Source organism: Strigops habroptila, chromosome 12 (assembly GCF_004027225.2).
Source record: "Strigops habroptila isolate Jane chromosome 12, bStrHab1.2.pri, whole genome shotgun sequence".
NCBI classification, from domain to species: Eukaryota; Metazoa; Chordata; class Aves; order Psittaciformes; family Psittacidae; genus Strigops; species Strigops habroptila.
Genome location: NC_044288.2, coordinates 12,459,175 through 12,482,282, shown reverse-complemented (window position 1 = coordinate 12,482,282; position 23,108 = coordinate 12,459,175). Strand labels below are relative to the sequence as shown.

General features: G+C 41.8%; 1 protein-coding gene across 2 annotated transcripts in view; it reads left to right on the top strand.

Annotated features, from left to right (window-relative positions):
• ADAMTS2 (ADAM metallopeptidase with thrombospondin type 1 motif 2) overlaps window positions 1-23,108 on the top strand; it is a 175,597-nt gene that overhangs the window by 30,351 nt on the left and 122,138 nt on the right. Inside the window, exon 1 of one of the 2 annotated variants that reach the window (XM_030504869.1) lies at window positions 19,109-19,150. The exons of the other annotated variant lie outside the window; for it this stretch is intronic. The gene's annotated coding sequence lies outside the window, so the exon portion shown is untranslated. Of the gene's footprint in view, window positions 1-19,108; window positions 19,151-23,108 lie in introns of those variants that run through there. 2 annotated transcript variants of the gene reach the window in all.

Here is a 23,108-nt window from a genome sequence, read left to right as displayed (position 1 = left end):
CTGTTCCCTGAGGTCTCTCATGAAAATGAGATGTTGCATTGTAGAATATCCTCTTAAGCAAAACTGCCTGAATAAGATACAGCTCCGTGTTTTATGACAATAGCTGCCTGTGTAGCAGTGGGGAACGTGGGTCCCTCAGGACTTGCACACTCCTTTACCTTCTCCTTTGATCATGATGAAATAGATGAAAACTTCCTTTTATTTTTAATTACCCTTCCCTTGCTCTGCTGTAGTTTGAAAGGGGATTGCAGAAAGGCTTTAAATAAATGATATTAAAAAGACCACATTCGGGCATTGCCAAATCCCTGTGTCCCTCCCATTGCCTGGGGCTGTGTGGAGCATCTGTACTATTAGCAGAGGGAGCAGGAGAGCCCCAGCTCAGCAACCTGTGCAGGAGGCACCGGCAGCAGCATCACTGGAGATCAGTGCTGGAATTTCTTCTCCTCTCTCTTCTTGGTCTGTTTCCCTGTTTGGCTCCCAGAGGCAAGGTCTACCTCTCCTGTGATGATGATGCCTCCCGCTGTCAAAGCCACAAGCAGATGAGAGCCATTTGCTCCTTAAATGTATTTTCATACCCTGCAGATATGTATAAAAACAAATGGGACACCCAGGAGTGTGGGAGGAGCACGGGAACTGAAATCCTGTTATGTTGGGATTAATTTATGGCTAGGGCAGAGAGCTGTGGTAGGCTTAGGCAGTGAGCTTGCTGTCCCAGCTGATGTATTTGTGTCTAGAGCTGTTTTGATATATTCTGTGGCTTCCATTATGATTTCAAATGCACCATCTCTTTCATCATTGCTCCCAGCCTACAATTAAAGAGAAAGTCTGCCTGAAACTTAGGAGAAGATGATGAGAGCGGGAGGGATTCTTCTCTCCAGTTATCCATTAGTTTGTTGGCTTTATGTTCGAGTTTCTTTTTTTTCCTTTCCTGTTGCACCGAGTTTCGCAGGCAGTTTCTCATCCCAGTTCCTCCTCCTTTGATCCTTCTCCAAACCCAAAGCAAAAAAAGAGCTGTGCTTTTTTAAATGCACTTTTGTAATCCAATTGTAAGAATTTAATCTATTCATAAGAATCACAAACTGAGATTTCACAACCTCCAGCATTACCTATTTCATTGTACCCGCTAAGACTTTAATCTCAAGATATTTCCCTTCTCCTCTGAGTTTTGGAATAGGCACTGTTATGGCCAAATGCTGCGTATCAGGACGCTGCCATCCAGGCCATGAGGGTGACTCGCACTGCACAGAATGTTCTCTGGGGTTTGGTGCCTGTCGTCCTCCAGCGTGACGTGCGGAGTTCGCCTTGCTCTGCACACAGGAAGTTTCCTTGTAAACTTCTGAAGCTGGATTAGCCCAAGCTGGCCCTGGCTTTTATAGAGAAGCAGCTTTAGGACACTGTTCACCGCTGTCTCTAAATTCTAACCTCCCTGCATAGCTCAGCTTACTGCGATGGAACGTCACTGAAAACAACTGATGTTAGGAAAGGCTTGGAAGTGGTGCCTGGAGTAATGATAGGCTGCGGATGTATCCATCTTGGGTTTGTTTGGTTTTTGTTTTTAGAACTTAACTTTGTAGTTACAGTTTATTTTGTACGCCTACACTTTTCCACTGTAATAGAATACATATTTTATTGGTCTGCTTTAAACAAGGTATATCTGGATAAAGTTAAAATAGTAAGTACATCAGTCAGATTATATTCTTATTAATAATGTTTCCCAAAATTATTTCCTTTCTCTTTATATCCCATAGACAACTGATACAAAATGCCCTGTAAAAAGAGCTTCAATTAAATAATGCTTTTTTAAGGACCTCAAAGAACTTTACATAAATTACAATTTTTTAAGAGCATGGAATGGAAGGAACCTCCTGAGAGGCTGTGTGTCCTCTGCATGCAGACATGGGCAGTCACAGTACATGAGTCTTCTCCTTGCAGTACTCATGGCAAGGCCAGGACAAAGTTTGGGGTTTGTGTTGCAGTTACACTGCTACCCTCTAAAAGGAATATTCACCCAGTGTAGAAGTCTCCATTGTAGTTCTGCCCATTTCTGCCATCAAAAGTGTGTTTTGACTATGGAGATTACAAATAGCGTGGGATAATGGCAATCATTTTTCTTACTTTAGATTTCTGAAGCACATGGAATAATTCAAATGAGATTCACTTTGTGATACATGTATTTGTCTTAAACAATTTGAAACTGAAAACAGTCTTCAGTACTTCAGGATGAAGACATTAGAAGGTACAATTCCCTGCCATGCGCTAATGAAAATAAGCAGTAACTCTGCTGTGGTCAGTGAAATTGTTACTTCGACATAAAGAGCCTAAGGGCCCATTTTACGATCTCGTGTCTGTTTAGGACGTGGCAAGCTGGAGGATAGAGTTCTGTCTTGTAGATGTGAAGCCACAAGTCATTATGAGTTTCCTGCTCATTCAGAAACTGCAGTAACTGAAACCTGCTGCTTCCAGTGCTGGGTTGGTTTTGCCGACTCTGTGCATTGCAAGAGCTTAACAGAAAGAGAAGATTAAATAGAAGGGGCATCCGTTCTCCTTACAGGTAACTCATTGTCGAGAAATAGCAAAGAATAAATACACAAAGACAATGGAAATGTTGACAAACATCGTGGAAAGCTGCAGAGAATGAAAATGAACATGCAATAATAATTACCGGCTGGTGTCCTTTCAAGCCAAGAGATTTACTTCTTTGTTAGTTGGCTGCCTCTTGGGCTATGGATAATTAGCAAATTTAAGTGCAAAAGAAGGGGGAGACAAGAATCTTTCATAGTTCATTTGTTCATTACTGCAGCTTTTGGAAAACAGCTGGAAATGATAATAAATTTTTGCAAAGCATTTAGAAAGTAATTTTGCTGAAGAACGTCTTCTTCGCAGCTAGTTTGCTAGCAGGTACATGCGCTTTCAACAGCAGTCAAAGCTGTTGGTGGAGCTCCCGAAGGGTTATCACCCTGATTTGTGACTTTAGGTGAATTGCTAACCTCACAGTACATTACTTGAGTAGCATGGAGCAGGCCAGAGGAATTTCCTTACTCTCCAAAGGTATGAATGTTGACATTGGACCTGAGTTGAGGAAATGTGAAGCACTCTGAAATCCCATAGATGTTAATGGAAAAATTATGGAATGAAATTTCGTCTCTTCCTGCAGATGGTCTCTCTATGCTAGAGTTGAGTGGAGATGATTGGAAATGGTCCTGGGAGGCAAAGGGGAGTATGTTAGTTCTTCATCATTCTCACACTAACAGTAACATGCCTTTTCAGGTGGCATTATCACACGGTCCCCTTGCTCGCCTGATATCAAGGTAAAGATGTGATGAAAACCATTGATCTTGAAGTCCACTTGTATAAGATTGAAGTGGTGCTGAGGAATGAGAGTGTTTTGTGTGGTCAGCAGGTAGGAGGTATGAGGAGAATTAAAAACTCTGGAGGGTATTTGCCCTTTGTGGAAAGGCAGTTCATTTTACAGAGTGGTTTGAAACTGTTGTGGTTTCATTCATCAGTACTGGAGATGACATGGCAAGAAAGAGGTAAGGTTGCTGGCCCTTAGGAAAAGATGTCTTCTTTTCTCAGTATAAAGATGTTTATTGAATATAAAAGTGTTTCTCAAGTACATGTGTCAGAATTATGATGTAAGAGTATAATATACCTGTTAATGTGTACATATAGTATAGTAGACGAGTGGCATTGTAAATTCTAGGGCATATACAATGAATTATCCCAGTGACCTGAATAATTTTCTGTCAGAATGCTTCTTGCCTCATACTTTTCCAAGTAGTCTATAGTAAATCTTCCATGTGTTTCACATCCTCACGCTATTTACCCCTTAAGGTTGAAAGCTTGAATTTAAGATAAGCTTCCATAGAAAAATGCATGTTTCAGTTCCAGACAAGCCAGCTGCACTTAACGCTTACCTAACTTCATGGGGAAGGATGTGGGAGAAAGGATGCTTTGGCATTTAGGCTCCATAAACATATAGTTAGTGCAATAAACAGGATGTTTAATATTGTTCTCAGTTTGTTGTGCCTTGGCAGGTGTATCTGATGGAGTTCTTTGTGCTGTAACCTTGTCACAAAGCGAGTGTGAAAAATAACTGATCAAAATTCCAACAGAAATTACTATTGTGAAATAAGCTCATCATGGTGTGCTGGTATTATTGTAATTAAATATTCTTTTAAAGTATGCAGTTTGCATGGGGTAACAAGGGTTATAGACAGGAGCCGACTTCATGTGCTTAAGATATTCCAGTACTCAAGCAAAGCCTAAAGGAAAAAATATGCTTAAACAGTCATCATTTGGTTGCAAAAGAAATGGAAAGATTAAGAGTTCTCTGCTTTCCTGGCACAGTGTGAAATCCACTAATCCCTTTGAAGAACTGAAGAAACCTGCCGTATCATTGCATTATAAACACATTTTATAGGTATCATCACTGTAAACAGTTATTTTGCAGAGAATTTGGGCAGAATCTGGTGTAAGAGAGGTCCCACAGATCAAAGGACAAATGCTTATGTGGCCTCGTGATATCCTCTGTAACTTCTGATCCATTCAGCTCTTGGGATGAACCCCAGGGCTTCTGCTCTCATTTGCTGTGTTAAAATCCTCTTGGTGATGTATTGCATGAAAGCCAATGTAAAGTGTTCTGGCTCAGTCCTGCTCCCCCCTGCCCATTTACAAGATCATGTTAAAATGAATAATTAAAACAAATTTTTTTTTAAGTTATTCACAATCTCTTTGTGTTTCTTCACCCTGAAGATACTTTTTCTGTTGTATTTTCAAGTTGTTGTTTACATACTGTGATTGCTGCTTTAATTAAATTCTTCTTAAAAGCCCACTGTGTGAATATGATCGTATGTGTTTATAGACAGGAACTGAAAGTTGATCCTGTGAGGCTTTTGGCAAAACCAGGAGAGTAAATGCACAGTTGCATACAATTAAAAAGACAATAGATTTCAAATAATGAGAGATTGATTTTAGGTCTGGGAGTCTATTAGATTCCTTCTGTACTATATTCCAGTCCCAGTGGGAACAAGAGGAGCAAGCACTCTGGTTGATACTCAGTTCCTCAAAATACCCCTGTAATGTGAATAATCAGTAGGGGTTGCAGAGAGTTCCTTCACAGGGTATGCTCCCACCACTGGCTGCCGAACACGGCTCAGAGCTGCTCAGTGCTTGACCCTGCACACAAGGTCTTTGCAGCGGGAGTTTCTCCCCGACACAGTGATCTGTCAGACCTCCCAGAGCTGTGCTTTGTAAGGGCCTATTGACGGATAGTGGCACTTCTCAGCCTGTTAGCAAATATTTGGGATGTGGTAGGATTTTTCCCAAGTTCATTCTTGTTTGCTGTGAATGGACAACATGCAGCATGTCCTGCCATAGTATGTTGTTTAAATATTTAATGAGGTAGAGAAAACAATCTGCTCTTGAATGTAAGTGTTTCAGTCCACTTTGTGAGCTCAAGAGGAGAATCCACTCTGCTTTAGGATTTTGATTGCTGTCAAGGTCTGGGGTTTGGGGATCTGCACAACTGATTTGTCCTGTTTTAAGCCCAAGATTTCCTTGTAAATTTTGGAATGCTTAGAAATAGCGGTGTGTTAAGCAGCAAAACCTGATTTAATGGTGGGGGAACGGAATGGCTTCCTACTTGGATCTCTCCCACAAATGAGACATAAGAAGCATGTTGTTTTTTTTTTTTTAAAGCACTAATAAGTGTTGCCAGTATAAAAACCATTTAGAGTGGATGGAATGGAGCTGTAGTCCAGTAAGAGCTGGACTTTGTGTCTAAAATGGTGGGGGTTTGTGAATGCACTGGAAAAGTCTTTTTCTCTCTGCAGTCCATCATTCACTGGGGTCTGTGACCTGTTTTGAAGAGGTTCTCAAAGGTACTAAAACCAGCAAACCTATGAGCAGGAAGGTTATTTCTGTGTCACCTTGCCCCTCTTTCCCTGGAAATTTTTTAGATGCACACATCGGAAAATATATTGATAATAATGTTAAAACTAAAACAGTAATCATCTCAGCCTTCCCCAAACACTGAAATAAGTATTCTGTGCTTTCCACAATCCTTTGCTTGTTGGAATTGATTTTCTGCTGGAGTGTGCTTGCTATGTAGCATTGGAATGAATTCCTGTAGGTTTACAAATTGGCTAGATTAGAAGGTCCGGCTTTACATGTCAGGAGTTGTTGTCAGGTTCTCCAGATAAATGGGATACTGCCTGTCTTGGGGTTTTGGCTGGTGCTTAAGGCATATCCGTGTATGGAGGGGTGGGTTTTTTCTTTCTTCTTTTTTACTTTCAGACTTTCACGTAAATTAATAAAAACTGTCAGGGATCATAAGTCATATCTGGCCGCTCTGGATTTGATTGCTTTGACTGCAGCTGACACTTAGACCAGAGCAGTAACCCACAGGAGTGTCAGTGCTGACATTTGTGGAAGATGGATGGGAGAACTCTTCCTCTAGTACGTTCAGAAAGGCACACTAGCAGGTCTTTAGGAAAAGACGTTCCTTTCCTTATCCTCTTCTATCCTGCAAATCCATGAACATGACATTCTCAGTCAGAAGGACCAAACAAGCTTTAAAGTGGTAACGGTAGACTTCCCTTTCCAAATACCGATTTCCCCTTGACATCCTATAGAAACACTTTCTGGCTCTAGGAGTGGATGCTGAGGGCAGCTGCAAAGTGCTGAATGCTCCCCTTTTCTGCTGGGAAATATCCACATGAAATATGTTTGAATACGTGTTGTACAACAGCCTGGTATACTTCTCAGGAGTCTGTGTTGGTATGAATTCAGGCATGGTATGTCAGGCTGAGGATCTTTTGCTTACATGAAGGGTGGCATTTTTATATTCAGTTCGAGTGGTTTTGTAGTCCTTTTTCCTTGAAGGTGGTCTGCTCAGCTGAGATCCTGTTCTCCTGTACTTTTAGAAGCACCCATGATTCTCCAGCAGTCCATCTACCTGATGGCCTTGCTTTATGAAGAACCAAATGTGAACAACTTGTGGAAATCCCATGTAATGCCATCTCTGACCTGCAGCATCCACTCATCAGCTCACTTACTTTAATGATATTTCATTTGACTTTTTTTCCTGGAGAAGTTACGATCAGCTGCCAACTCACCTTTTATTTCAACATCCTACCTGTATGTATAGCTAAAGACTTTCTTTAGGTTATATTACAAAAAATAAAGCAGTCTTCATCAAATAGTGGAAAGGCTTCATAAAGACTGTATTATTTTTAATGCAGTCTTATCTGTTGAACATTTGGTGGCTTTTCCTGGTGAGCTGCAGGCGGGATGCAAATGTTCTGCACAGCTTAAAGAGCCGGTTAGAGCCTGTGGTTCCATCATGGCTTTCTTGAGTCTAGGCTGCCTGGTCAGTGACAGGGTATTGATGTGTGTTCAAAGACACGATGTCTAAAGTGAGGAAAAACAAAAAGCCTTTGTTTTGATTGGAACATATAAGAATGTAAAAGTCTGGTGTGAGAGTAGGAAAAGGAATTTCTATGTCACGGCTGGAGTAGCTCAGAGAGCTACCTTGAAACATCGTAGGGAATTTCCCAGGAGCGTTTGTGAATGTGTTCAGACGTGGCCGGAAACCACTGAGGCCTGAACACGGTGCTGGGGAAGCGTGTCAGCGCTCGTGAGAGTGAGCAACAGGCCAAGAGTTTGCCAAGTCAGAAGCCAAAAACAAATTAAGGGAGGTGGGAGGGTCAGTTCCCAGAGCTGGGCGCGAAATGCAGCTGGTGAATATGCCACTGATCTTGCCGAGAACGACTGCAGAGCAATTTTATAACGCTAAATGTTTGAAGCTTTATATCTTCAAGCTCTGTGGGTTTTTTATTTGCTGTAAGTCAGTTTTATACACACCAAGATTGTCAGATAAATGCCTGCTTCATTCAGGTAAATGTGTCTTTAGCTGACTTCTGAGCCATTTTGTTTAAATGAGCGCATATTGCCATTTCTATTCTCAAATTGAGAAGATGACTGTGAAATCTGACTTCAGCGTAACTCAGTCCATGAGAAACTTTTCAGGACAGAGAATGTTCTTCATGTTATTTGTAAAATGGTCTGTATGTTTTCAACATTCTATAAAAGCTGTTAGTAGTAATTCAGAGGAGCTTTGGAAAAGAAGTTCTGAATCAAATGTAAACAAGCTGTAAGTGAATACCAATTTCCTAGAGCAGCTCTTACCATTTCTAGGTTCCCAAACTTATGTAAAGCCTTAAAATATGCAACAATTTCATATAAATAGACACGAATACGCAGAAGTTGGATACAAACTACAACATGAATTTCAGAGTACATGTGAGTTTATTTTGTAACGTGGTTTGATGTACAGAATGAAAAAGATGCTTCAGTTGTACTCTCAACTGTGGAAAGCAGTGGAGGGAAGCTCAGAGCTGATGATCCAACCTGGAGTCCTCCTGAACTCAATTTAGGTGTAGCGCCTTCGAATCAAAGGTTTGATTGCAGCCTGTGTAGGCTACATGCTTTAAAATAACTGAATTAAGTAGTGATAATAGTATTGCTGAGGCAGCAAGAGCTTGACGTAGAGGCTGCAACCCCCCCAAACCAACCTGTAACTGCAGCCTCCCTCCTCCCCAAAAAGTTCATAAGCCTGAGCTGAGCTTCATGGTGAAATGAATACCTAAGGAGCCTGTTTTAAACTTGCTCAGTCTTAGCCTGCATGAGCTGTCAGCTCAACATTAGGAAACAGACAGTCCGTAGAGTGTAGAGGGAGGTTCATGCACTAAATCCAATTGCTCAGAAAATGAGATTTGGTTCAAAATCCTCAGATTTGTTGTTTAATTTCTCATCATGTTTGGATTTATATCTGCCGCCTCCTCTGAGCTACTAAGATTGCATTAAGGTTCAAACATTTCTTTGCAACCACAACAGCTAGAGCTGTTTTGTTCTAAATGCAAGGAGAGAATCACAGGGAGTTATGCTCCTGCCAGAGTAGGCTTTAAAAGAAACCCCTGCTGGTATCATAACAACAGTGATAAAATTGTGAAATGAGTTCTTTCCTCTAAGCATGAATTGCTTGAACTTTATAGTGGTAAAAAAAAGACTTCACTGGATAGAAGAGACTGTGGTTGTGTAGGATAAACCACTGATTTTGCTGTCTGTCACTTTTCATCAACTAGAGTGTTTCTGTCACCTTGAATTATAACTTGGAAATCTTGTATTCAGGTTGGAGCTCCATGTTGAATTGAGACTAAACAAGTAGATGGGATCTTTGCAGCGAGTTTGCAGGAGGTATGATGTGTAATAACCAAATGATATGAAACAAAGCTCTGAAATGCAGCGCTATTACAGAATCAGACTGGTTTGGGTTGGAAGGGACCTTAGAGCTCATCCAGTTCCAAGCCCCTGCCACAGACAGGGACACCTTCCACTAGAGCAGGTTGCTCCAAGCCCCTGTGTCCAACCTGGCCTCGAACACTGCCGGGGATGGGGCAGCCACAGCTTTTCTGGGCAACCTGTGCCAGCGCCTCAGCACCCTCACAGGGAAGAGCTTCTTCCTAATGCAGTTCTCAGTAGCTTTCCTGTATTATATTGTCCAAATATCCCATTGCTCTCCATGTATTAACCTTCCTTAGTTTCTTATCATACTACTTCTCCCATCTTCTGTTAGTTGGCATTGAAGCTTTTCAGACACTGGAGAGAATGTTTTCTTTTTCTAAGTCACCATTTGCTTTAGCAGTATGGGGTTTGTGTTCCTTGGGATATTTTTAAGATATTTTCTTGGCATAATGACTGATTTGCAAGAAGTTGAGAAGACACAAAAAAGCCCAAGATGGGAAATTAAATTTGGTTCAATTTCTTGGCAATGTGCAAATTCATTTCCCTGATTCCTCTAGTTAACAGTGCAAAAATTCAACCTATTCCCAAGCTATCAACATCCTTGGGTCTTTTTGTAGCTGAAAATCTGTTTCTCACGATGCATGTCATTGGGACAGGGCAAGAAGTGACTATGTAGGCTGCTCCATCCTATGCTTTCACTGCTACTCTGACTAATGGATGTTCAGAGACCCCTTGCTAATGGGATGTTTTGCTTATTCATAAAATCTCATCAGTGCCAATTTCTGAAGAATTTTCTTGGTCTACATGCAGTGTTGTACCCAGAGGCATGAATTTGGCAGGCCTGATAATAAGTCTGAGTATTGAGGATTGTTATGTCTTCCTCACCAATATGTCTAAATAATGGTTCATAATTAACTCTGGCAATCTCTCTTGTCCAAGCAAAATTCATCATTTTGTAATTCCCTGGGGCTTTTGCCAGCTTTCCCGCGAGGAGTGTTTGGACTGTGTGTGAAGAGGTTGCAAGGCCAGCTAAAACAGACGATTCTTCCAATTAGAGTTTAGCAAGTGTGGTGCCTGTCCTTGCTGGGAGCGTGCCTTTTCCACTCTGGCAGTGGGGCAGTCATCAAAGAGGCCCTGTTCATAGTAAATAGCGCTTCGCCTCAGTGGAAAATGAAGCCACGAGGTTTTTCTGATCTTCCTTGGGCTTTGTGGCATGCATGAGGCTTGAAAATTCAGTGGAGGTGGATGTGAATATTTTCCTTGAGGAATACAAACCCTAGATGCAATTCCCAACATGGTAAGATTTTGCTTACGATCTTTCTTACCATCTTATAATGGCAAACTATTTGCCATCTCTAAAGGAGTCCTTCCACTTTTATTCAGTGCATTGGGAATGGAGTAGATAAGGTCATTTACCGTGCTGCAGGAGAAATACCAAGTGCTGTGGTGCAGGGACATTGGCCTCAGACTGAGAAGACAATGCGTGTTTCTCAGGATGGTCTTAATAGCTGTATATTTCCATCTGGTCCACATTTTTCCCAGGCTTGCTCCCGTAAAACAAGTTACCAGTCCCACATGTCTTTAGAAGGGTGGATTGAAAAATAGATTGCAGTGACTTAGAGCTTCTATCCCCCTTCCTGGAAATCGCTGTTACAGGAAAATGCTGGACCCAAGTTTTGACCTGGGATGGAAAATCCTATGCACTTGGGTCATATGCAAAGGATTTGTGAGTCACATGGAATTTACATGTCACTTGCTGAACTGAAACCTTGGAAAAGACTAATCTTCTATTAATTTATGTAAACAGGAAACTGTGTTGAGCACTCAGATGTTCTCAAGCTGCACACGCTACCCTCTTATAATGTTAGTTTTCCCTAGAGAATAGCAATGTCCTGTCAGCATGCCAGTCCTGCTTTGTATTTCATACCTGTACATTGGCTTTGCCTGCATGCCTAATTCTCCTGCCTAGGTTTGCATTATTTTATCTTTCAATTTGAAAACTATGTACATCTGTAAAAACAAAGTGTAATATATAGTAGTGGTATGCTACTGTATTCATTTGAATTAATGTCCCTTAAAGTGCAAAGGCTGCAGAATTCACATATCATGGGATGGTAGAGCTCTGTGCGTATAAAGAAAACAAATCCTGCTTTTGTAAAGGTCAATTTATAACTGGCTCCAGGTTCATGTAATTTTGGTCATGCAAGGAGAAGAAAAGTGATGGCAAAAGCTTAGGTTATCAGTCTGAATTTACGGACTGTTCAATCTTGGTTTTGTTGCCTCTTTACCGACAGGAATTTTGCGTGTTCACATTCTTGGTCCTTCTCCTTTTCCTTGAGGAAACACAGCTGTGGAGCAGGAGCTGGGATCGTACTGCTTTGGGTTGCACTATATGTAAATGAGATTGGGTCCTTTCTACATGTCAGGAATAAGTGCTTTATCACTTCAGTTAACATCTGTTTCCCTGTTAGTCTGTTTTTTGTCCAAAGCCAAGTGCCCAGTTGCAGGTACATGAAGATTAGCAGCAGACATAAAGCTATCCCACTTTCAAGCTGTGAGTGGTTGCTTTTTGCCCAGAAAGTTGATGATTTATTTACTTGGTGTAGTAGCCTTAAGATTTCTTCAACAATGCTGGAGGATTGTTTATTTGAAGAACCTCCAAAAATGATCAAAACTCTTTAAATTGTGAAGTTGCCGGGGCTTAGCTGGAGTGTATCGAGCCTCTGCCAGAATGGTCTTCTCTGTCAGTAAAGGGAGTGTAGTTGCTGTATGTTCATCTGCTGGGTAGGATTAAGTTATTATGAACAAATGCCTGTTCTAGATGAGCTTAATGAGCTTTTTAATTTATGTGCATCAGCTTTGTGGCGCTAGTTGATGCATTTACCTCTGCTTATTCTGCTCACCCTTCCAGCTTTGGATTGTGATGCCTCCTTATCTGGTAGGAAGCCTGCTGAGCCATGACATTTTTCCAAAGTACTTCAAGCGCCTGAAACATCTTATGTAGATTTTCTCCTTACACATATTTTGAGGTGTCCTTTCATGATCAGTGCCTGCAGCCCTGTTTTTAAATCAGTGCAGCAACATTTGCATGGTGCAGTGGAGTTGTTCTACAGTGGGGAGAATTGACCCGAAGTAGTGAGTTACAGGGTTGATACATACCATGACCTGGAGTATGTGGTACATATATGGGATCCCATATGTGGTTTCAATTTATATGGTGATTTTCTTCTATTTATATTTTTCTTCTCCTCTCCTTTTGCTTTCCATCACTATCTTTTAAAGTTCCTGGAAGAAAGTAGATGAACCATTTTCTTTGGATCCAACAGCAATACCATTGTTGATTTTGCTTTTGGCAGTCTGCTAGTGCTTTGGATTTCCATTTCCTTTACCTACTAGATATATTTATATATGTAGATATTAAAATAACACAAAATGTATTTTGTCTACTTCTGTTCATCTTTAAAACAACGTGCAGCTGTTGAACTGCACATGAGTGTTCACTTGCCGTGGGCCATTCCTGCTGGATGTGTTGTATTGCTGCACCCAGGCAGTGATCTTGAAGAACAGTGCCATGGGCTTGGTTCTCTCTCCCTCTCTTTTAAAGAAATAAGAATAATAAGAAATAATTACAGGCACATATGTGGTGAGGAAGAAACTTTGCATGATGTTCTTGGCTTGGTCATTTTTCATCAGCTTGTATTTCCTGTCATACAAATTTCTTGTTTCTAAAATTTCACTGGTGGCAGCTGGGTAGGAAACCACTTGTGACTGTTCAGTTGAAACCCTGTTCTCCTCCTTGCTGCTCAATCCTTTTCTGTTGGACCTTTTTGCTCCTTACTGGAGGTTCTGCTTTATCTCCCATTTTGCCTTTCCCATCTCTTTCTTTCCTCCCCTTGGTGTTTTGAATCATGGGCTTTCCCATTCCACCTTCCTTTCTGCTCACAGAAAATAGAGGATTTATTTTAGGTGTTTTTGAGCTGCAGGAAAATGTTTTCTGGGCTGTTAGGCTGACATGGAGTGGACAGAGCAGCAGGGACCAGGTCAACAACTTGTGGGGCCTGTTTTCCTTTTGCTCCTCTGCCTGCCTCTGCTGCCTGTCCTTGTTCAAGAGATGCATGAACTGGTGGTAGGTCAAAGTGTGCTGTGTTCAGGCTGCCTCAGAGGTCACTGTCAGAGTTTTGAGTCATCACATTACTCCTTCAGCATGTTAGTCATTCTTCTTGGATGCAAACCAGAGGCTGGGGCTCTGTAGGGTCAGGGTGGTGACGTAGAAGAGGGAACACAGCTGTAGATGCATAAGGGTTAGCTGGAAGGTTTTGGTCCATTTTTCCTCTGAAAAGAACACTCCCGCCCTGCCCAAACCCTAAATTTGCCCAGAAGTGTCTATATAAAATTTAGATTATCCTTAAAAAATGATAAACAGCAACTTTTTTTGAGAGTTGTAGAGAACTTGGACATTGAAAATGGTTTTATTTATTTGAGAACAGAGGTAACTTATTTACACTGACACATTTCTCAGGAAGTGGAGGGGGAGCCCCTTTCCAGCCTCTCAGAGAGTCACCCTTCCTCTTTGCTCTCCCGTCCTCTGTTTCTCCATCACCTGTGCACAGAAGAACTGAGCAGAGGAATGTAACTCATCAATCCTCTGTGAGCACAGGCTTCCCCCTCTGCCATGGGGACCTGGAGGGACAGAAGTCACTCTGAGGTACATCACCATCTGTACTGGATCTTCCTGTTTATCCTCAGGTAGTGCAGAATTGTTTCTTTTCCTGCTTTTATACACTTCCATGGGTTTATTCAAACTGCCAACTGACAATCTGGCTAAGATTCTGGGAATGAATGTAAGTATTAGGTTTGCATTGTGGGTCTCCATCCTTCAGTGCTGCAGACATTTGGGATCCTGGTGTGCCCAGCGCAGCACACGCTCAGCTTCCCAACAGAGCAGAAGCTTCTCTGCTGACGTACGGCCGTGTCCTTTGGTACTGTATTTTGTTCTCAGGGCTGGGACTACAGCAGTGCTCTGTAATGTGCTGATTTGCAATTCCCTGACATATGCTAGTTACAATCAGACATTAGGTTTCGGGAAAACAGCCCTCGTAATATACATGGGAGATAACACACCAGATGACTATTATGAGAGAGATCTGAGACATCTTATTTAACTTAATATCAAACCAAATAGAGAAACTTTGCAGCAATGACTGCCAGATTATCCTCTGAGGACCACAGCCTGGCTATTTGGCTGCCGATAAAACTACATGTTTTCGTATTTACTAATAGGGGAAAAGTGAACTCTCTGTGGTGAGTAATACAGATAGTGGCAGCTCCAGTTCCTCTTCATTCATCACTGTACTGCTTTCCTCAAGCAAAGGTCAGTGGATATATTTGGTTTGTGTGCCTCCGTTGTAGGATTTACGTTCATGAATCACCAGAGGGTCTGTGATTGCATCCTGGCAGTGTGGATCAGGGAGTTGCTATTTCAGAAGCCTGTGCACCTCGTTCCTGCTCTTGTTGGAGGACAGACCCAGGTGGTGTTTTAGCGCAAGGGGAAGGTCAGGACATGGACAGTTTATTCCCTTAGCCTGTGACTCGCCTTACCTTAGGTATGTTCTTTCACATGGCAAGAGAAAAGATCTATGATGACTGCTTCATGCTGATATTTACAACACCCAGATACTGTCAGGAGAGAGGCTATGTCTTTTAAGTATGCCAGTGATTGTCTTGAAATAGGTCAGTAGGACACGCCCAGATACCTTTAGTTTCTTTTGAAGGATAACAGTTGTAATGCAGGTGTTGATATGTCTTTTAAACTGCAGGTAAGATAACACATTCTATGTTTGTGTAGAACAGGCATTTCAAATGCAGAACGGTTGGTTGTAATGACCAATCCCCATACGCTTTCCTTCAGGGTTCACTTACGTTAAGTTTATTTTAATGAATATTATTGAACTTTTCACAGGAGGGTTTAGTGAGCAGATTGGGAATTCTGAAAAAGATATTAGAACTGGGTGAATAATTCATAGAGAGTAATTTATTTTATGAATGTCACCTTTTCCTATTTTGAATTGCCTGGGAATAAAGCGTGACTTGCTGGAATTTAGTTGTTAATTAAAATTACACACCAAATAATTTCTGCTAGCAGTCCTTACTTTGTGGCTTGTTCACAAGTGATTTACTGTGAGCAGTTGATGTTCAGAAGCTCAGCAGTTACACTGGACACAGAAATTCCAGGATTTATTTTTCCATTTTTTGATTACGTTATCATAATTTGCTGATCTTTGCTTTGTTGAAAGAGTTGTCTAAGATTTCAGAGTGTTCTGATTCATGAGCGTATGAGGATATTGTAGTATTTGCCAGAATTTCGAGTTCTGGCCAGCTGTTCTGCCAAAGCATTATTTCATTAGAAGGCAGATGAAACAATTTCATTAACAAAAATAAACTGCCAAATTTATTCCTGTCTTCTACCTAATCTGAAGCTTAACTTCCGATTTTCATAGTAATCAATATACAAAGGCTGTTTCCATCATGGTAATATCACCAAACTCTATTGTTGACTTTTTCAGGCGTAAGTTTGCAGAGTGAATGAGGAGGAACTCTCACTTTTTTGTCTGTTTCTCTATTCCTAATAATAGGTCAGAACAAGTCCATATCAGGCCCAGAGATTACGAAGTTTTACATAAGTAGATTGTGGCTTTGTGTGTTGTTCATGTGGGTTTTGTTTGTTTGTTTTGAACAACATTGACTTGGTCACACAGTAGCATGACTTAGTTACCTTCAAATCTCAAAACTCATCAGCTAATGAGAACCATGTATCTTTGCACTTTTTCAAAGCTGGAAGCTAATGTAATACTTCTACTCCCAAGTGCACTGATCTGTAGAAACTGCTCCAATCTTTCCTTTGCCCACTATAATAGGCTTTATTTATGCACCAGATTGCAATATACAATATTAAAGGCATTAGACACGTATACTGCTGCTTATGTGACAGGGTGCTGTGTGCTGCAGGTTTGCTGGCTGCATTCGCTCTGGCTGCATGCTGTTGGTTACACTGTGCTGAGGTTTGGGACTCCTGCAAGCTGGGAAGTGGTGCTGACCTTAGGAAACACCCTGGTTTGTTGCTTCTCTAGTCTGCCTCAGTGATCAAGTTGTCATTATTAATACAATTAAATCCTATCAGAACTTCAAGAAATGTGTGTTATTTACCCCAGCTATATTTTACGTTGTTGGATGAGCACTGAAAGTGCAACTTCAGGAGAGCACAGACTGTCAGCCCATGCTTCTGTACTCGGCTGCTGCCCTGCCAGGTAGACACTGCTTGAAATAGCATTGCCCAGAGGGATCATTTGTCACATTTGAATTGATACCTGGCAATCTGTTGTAACCCGTGTTGTTTTTCATCATTTCTTGCATGGTTATGCCCTCAGCCTGACATGTGCCTCCCATATGGAGTCAGCCTCCAGGGCTCTGTGCCCTGGATCATACATATTACCATTGGACTCGATGATCTCAAAGGTCTTTTCCAACCTAAATGCCTCTATGATGGATTCTCTATGCAGACTGCAGGAGGCAGGTGCCTGGGCTGTGTAGCCCTGTGTCGCTGAGCAGTGCAGGCTCTGCCACGTGTACCTGGGTAACCATGCTTGACTTATGCAAGCTTAAGTTCTCCAGCTGCTCTGTGTTGGCAGATCATAATTCTTTCTGCTTACCTGATGTTTACCCTAGTCCTGGTTTGGCTTTTGTATCTAGTCCTAGTGTGCAGGGCTGTAGTTTGATCATAAGCAGTTTGTGGGTTGTATATTCATGCAATGCCCAATTCTTTACTCCTGAGCTACTGCAGTAAAAATAAATAATAATACTGCATGTTCAATATTTATTCTCCCTTTTCCAGTATTGCTCTTCACTGTAACTTGCAATGTGTAGTTTTTAGAGAGTAAATATATACTCAAATCTGTACAGAAAACGCTTGGTTAATAATAGATGAGAAGAACATAACCTGTTTTGATTTGACATTATACATCCCTAAATGGGGTGTGTAAGGGAGGCACATTGGGCTGTCTGAAATGCACAAAAAGACAGAAATATGAATAGCTATATATTGTTTTCAGTGCACAGTTCTTTACGCTTGGGTCAAAGGAAAGAGGAAGAACAAATTCCATTATTAATGTGTGTATTATTAATGATCATTAGCTCACTCATGAGGACCTGCTCTTATCGGTATCGCTCAAGTAAAAAGATGCAGAACAGATTAGTGGAGAACAGATGGAAAAAACTCAGCCAGTGATCTCACTCATCTTCTTCTGTGTAGTAGTAGAACGAGAGCGGACACCCATAGGTGTGTACTGCCTGAAGAGACATCCTTTTCTAAGCACAGCATCCACAGTCTTTACTACCGCCTTGTGTCTTGATATTAAGCATGTTGGCTGTTCTGTCTTAGGCATTTCCAGCAAGAATTAAGAGTATGGTTAATCCCTTCCTTGCCAGGAAGAGTTGCAAGTTCAGCATGACGAGTGAGACAGGAGTTACTGGAGGAAAGAAAAGGTGGCAGATGGGGGAGTCTCTTTCTAGGCTTCTCTATCCACATGTTTTCCATATGAATCAAATGCTTTTGAAAAACATTGTAGGCACATTAGATGGTGTGATCTCATGGTCTGTGCTGATCTGTATATGTATTTACACTGCAAAGCTGCTCTGTGGTACTGATATTCTAGTTTAATGATGGGTTTTTTTCCATTAAATTCACAAGGGCCTCCTAATTTCAGCCCCTGGCTGTTGTTTAGATGTACATGCACATGCCAGCAATCTGCATTGAGGAAAGATTAGGTCCAGTTTGAAAAGCAAGTTTACTTACTTCTTTATGCACCCACATATTTAGTTATATTTCTGCTCTTTTTGAATGAGGTGGAGTTAAGAGTCACTGCATGTTAATTTTAGCCCTCTATAAAATTTCTACAAGCACTGAACCGAAACGTATAAATGCCCAAGTTTGCCTTGGCAGAGCACAAAAAGGAATTTGAAAGTAAATGGATCTTTCAGCAATTTTTCCCCTATGAATCACTTGTAAGATGGGAAAACCCTCTGTTTGTGCACATCTTTCACCTATGCCAAGTGTCTTCATCGCTGTAGAGCCACAAGCAAGTCTCGGAGAAGAACAGAGTCGCAAAGACCAACTGCTGCTATCTGGATTTATAGTTCTCAAGGCTTTGCATTTATAGCCCCGTGACTGTTGGGGCACAGGAGCTGAGCACTGGCAGCTCTGGCCATAGAGAGTGACTTTGCATTCTGAAAGGAAACATTAAGGAGAATTTTTAAGGTGTGATTTAATTTCCCCCATGAGGCAGAAGCAATAAATAAGGATGGTGCAGAAGCTGCAGAAATGTTTGTTTCTTAATTGATTCCTTTCCAAGGAAGTTTAAAAGGAAGGAAATTTGAATAGCAGCTGAAAGGAGCGTTCTGTTATCTACGTCTGTAACCCTTATTTTCCAAGGTTTGGCCAGTATTTATACATCTCTCTGCTGAGCTGTATTTTTGGCACCAAAATATTGGTTGTGCTTTGCATAATCATGTGATTCACTTCAGGAGCTGCCTGCAAGAAAGCTGAAGTTATTCTTATTTTTAAAATGCAATTAAGTATCAAGCATTATGCTAATTTTTAAAAATCTCTGCAAGACATGAAAAAAAAGTAGTTTTCAATTCCTGTGAGATTGAACTAAAATGACTTTTTCTTTTCCTGCATAAACTATTAAAATTCAGTGGAAACTCTGTAAGAAAACTCTTGGAAAAAGAATTGATATAAAATATTGACCTTCACTACTCTGCTCTCTTCTCTTCCTCTTCTTCACCCTAGGTAGGAAGTAGCTACCAAAGATTGTTGCTGTCAGAGCTGGGGTTAAGAGTCATTACCTGCAGTGACCAGTTTTACAAAGACAACACGCTTGTGAATGTAGAAGTTAGTGAGTGCATGAACAAGTTGGTTCATGATAAAATCACTTGGTTCCCCTGAACATACTGATGTGTTTATAACTAAGGATGCGTTAGTACTTTTAGAATTGTGTCTGTATTAATGGTGGCTGATAAAGTGAAGACATCCCAATGTAGCGCATGGAGGATCACAAACCCAGTGTAAAACCAGGAGGAGTCTGAGCTCTGGGAGCACACAGGTATTTTTAAAATCTCTTTCTTCATGTGTTGTGTTTTTTCCCAAAGCTAATTTACCTTTCTTGTACTTTCTCTCTTCCTCCACGGGGATTATCCCCATGGGTTGAAAAATTACATTCTTTCTCATGGTAATTTACCATATTTCTAAATGGGTATTAGCCCAAATGGAAAACAAAAATGGGCATCTGAAAATTCCTCAGTGAATCGGAGCGCGCTGAAGTACTTCCCAAAGCATGGGTGACGTGACGTTCTCATAGCCTAGACCTCTTTCAAATGCATGCCTGGTTGCTGATGTGATCATTTGGAAGTATGAATTCATCATCATCTTCTTGCTTATGAGGCACTTGTGCCCAGAAGAAATCTGGAGCACTGAGGGACACCCCTGGAGATGCCGCTGTGGGCCCTGTATGTTTGTGCTTTGTGGGCACAGGAGAGCCCACTTGAAGAATGAGTAGAGTCCTCTATGTAAGCATTTTTAAAGACTCTTTCATCCATCGCCAGTCAAAACCTTCAGGGGTGACTTGCTGTGTGTGTCTGCCACCATAGGAGAGTGCTTGGCAGGCCAGGGGTTAATTCCCACTGCCCTGTGCTTTCTGCAGGAAGCTGGGTCTGATCACACTCTGCTGTCGTGAGACTAAGTGGCCTCTGGCTTTCCAAGACGGAACAGGTTTCTTCCACATACTGTAATTCTGACTGATGGAAGGCTGCTTCAGAAGTTGAAATATGGCTAAAAATGACAGTCTTTGTCCTCAGGGTCTTCTGAGGGAGTCAGTGTATCGCGTTCTTTTGTCCTCATTTTTCCTACCTCCCCTTGTGCTTTAATGCTTTCCAAAGGTTTGTTAGTTCTGTAGACCTGGGGGGAAGGTGGCCGTTTGCATTTGGTTCTTGTGCTGCTGACTGGGAGATGCTGTGTCTGTGCCCACCCATGCTGCCTACTAGCTGGCTGGCTCCAGGAGATCCGGCAAGTGCCTGGTCCTACCCCACTGCCATCTGATGGCCGCAGCATCGCTGTCCTCGGCTGCCTGGCTCACAGAGGCAGACCTCCACTGAGCACAGACGCGAGTGGAGAAGAACAAAGCAATCACATTTGTCCGTTTACTAAAGCAAATCTAAGTGTTGTGCCATCTGTTCTGCAACTACAAGAAACCCTGTGAGCTCTTTGGAAAAGGCAGAAAATATGTTCCGAATCTGGAGAGAAGATGGATGTGAAAATAAGATGCTGAGAATTGGTAGGAGCCTGGATAACACCAGAACAGACTGAAAGTAACAAAACAAAAACTTCAAGTAGAAAATACAGGAAAGAAAAACTGCCTTAAAATGGGAGGAAATCCAACATTCATTAGATTTTTCTCCTGTGTCTTCCCCACTGCCTTTTATGCATGTGTTCATTTTTCACATTGATCCTATTCAGGAGAGCAGATCCAGGTTGGTATTTAGTAGTTCAGAAGTGCTGTGGTACAGCAGGAGCCTGCAGCGCTGCAGGCAAGGGGGACCAGTCCCTCCTCGGTGACAGAAGACGCAGGGCGGCTCAGGATGATGCTGCCTGCCCCAGCCTTGCATCGGGCCTCCTCCGCCTGCTGCCAAAAGTCACAGCCCTGATCCAAAGCACAGCTGTGTGCCGTTTTTCAAAAGCCAGGAAGGAGAACTGCAGACTGTGTGAAAAATGATAAAATCTGGAAAACTTTTTAAAGCGACCTTTATAGCTTTGTGAAATTCCTGCTTCCCCAGAGTTCAGATGAATCCCATGAAAGTCTAATTGTGTTAAGCTCCAAATTGTGCTGCAGCAGCCGGCCCCGGGCTGGTGGCCCTGCTGGTGGTAAGCAGCTAGAAGAGAGGGTTGTTCGTTGACCAACTCTTTCAGCAGAGTAGCAAAGGCACAGAGCCTGTAATGACTTATCTCTTAAGGCTCCTGCTTTGTAAACTGAGAACTGTGGTATGGATGGAAGTGACTCTGATGCTGAGAGCCACTTGGAGTGTGAGATTTTGCTGGTAGGAGAGCAAAGAGTATCTTGTGGTTCATGCTGTAGCCTTGACCTTCAGGACATCTGGTTTCCCATCTCTGCCACAGAGTTCCTGCAGGTCCTTGAGCAAGTCATCCAGTTTTCCTGCATCCCGTTTCCCCAGCAAGGGATGGGGGATTGCTTTCCTCCGTCACGGTGCTGTGAGGCTCCATAGGGTTGGCAGTTACCATAGAGATGAGGTACCTAAATAGAATCTGAAACCTGTTGAAGGAGAGCTATGAAACCTGATGGCATTACCAAAAGAACAGCATGGCTTTGGCTGTTTTGCGTGGGGCAGCTACAACAAGTTGTAAAACTGTCACAGTAGGTGTAAGTACTGTGAAACCAGGGTCAACTGGAACATAGACTTGTAAAAACAAAAAGCTACCAGTACAAACTCAACCTGTAAATATGAACTAATATCACTAGTTAAACAAATAAACTAAAAGAGATTTTCTTCTTTAGGATCCTCTGGGCATTTTAATTTAATAAAGTCATTTGGTCTGGCAGGAGGCCAAAACCAAGAAGTCCAGACCTGCTCCTGTTCTTTCTGGGGCACTCTGGAGCTTCTGTGGCTCCTCACTGTTTGTATTAAAGGTCTTTAATTTGCTGTAAGATGTTAGCTGGAGATTGAAAGCTGTGCAGTTACCCTGTGATTTGTTTTAGACAGAGGGAGGCAGGGGAAATCTTGTTTTAATCTAATTGTTACTTTCTTTGTCTTTACTGTGAAATGATGACTTTCAGGTATTCCTTACTGCACCATTAATTGTTTTCCTCTTTCTCATTCACATTAAACCAAATATTTAATGTCTTCAGTCTCCCTGCTAAAGTGAGGGTGGTTTTGAGGTCCTGGTCATACCTATTCAACTGCTTCGGAAGCATTTCACTTTGGTTGTATTTGTAACCTGAATCCGGTGTTTTCAGTGCAGCTTTGCCACTTGTGTAACCAAATAATAATGCCATCTGTCTTGTCTTTTTTTATCCCATATTTAAACATCCTTTTATTTATTTATTTATTTTGGTGCTGGCTGACTTTGACTGTACAGTCAGAGGAAACCTTCACTGAACTGGTTGCAATAGTCATCCATCCCTCACCTCAGTTGAAAGCAGCTAATTTAGAACTTTGTAAGATGTGGAGGTTGGTTAAACGCTTCTCCCGAAGCATTTTATTTTTTTGTCAGTGTTAGCTTCTATTTGACAGTTTCCTGTGTGTTCATTCCCTGATCTTCCTGAATTGTGCCATCTCTAACCTGAATTGTGTAGTTAGCAGCAAATTTAAAGTGGCCAAGTGAGGACTTTGTTGACTTCTTTTCTAATTTTTCAGAGATGTTGGAAGTTCATCATGAAGCTCAGTGGCTCAGCGGTCACATGGCAATGTCCTACCACCAGTGTGTTCATCTGTCTGGTCTGGGTTGCACATGAGTTGGTTGGAACCTCTATTTTCCAGATGAGAGATGTTTCACTGTCAGGCCTTGCATGCCACTGTGTCACCGGTGGCTATCCTCATCAGCATTCCCTACGTTTTGCCCTTTGCTGGGTATTTGTTCCCCCTCTAGGCAGGATTTAGAGACATCATTGCAATACCTGACTTTGGTTTGGGTGGTGGAGCTCATACAGATTATCTGATAATTTCTTTTGAAAACTAAC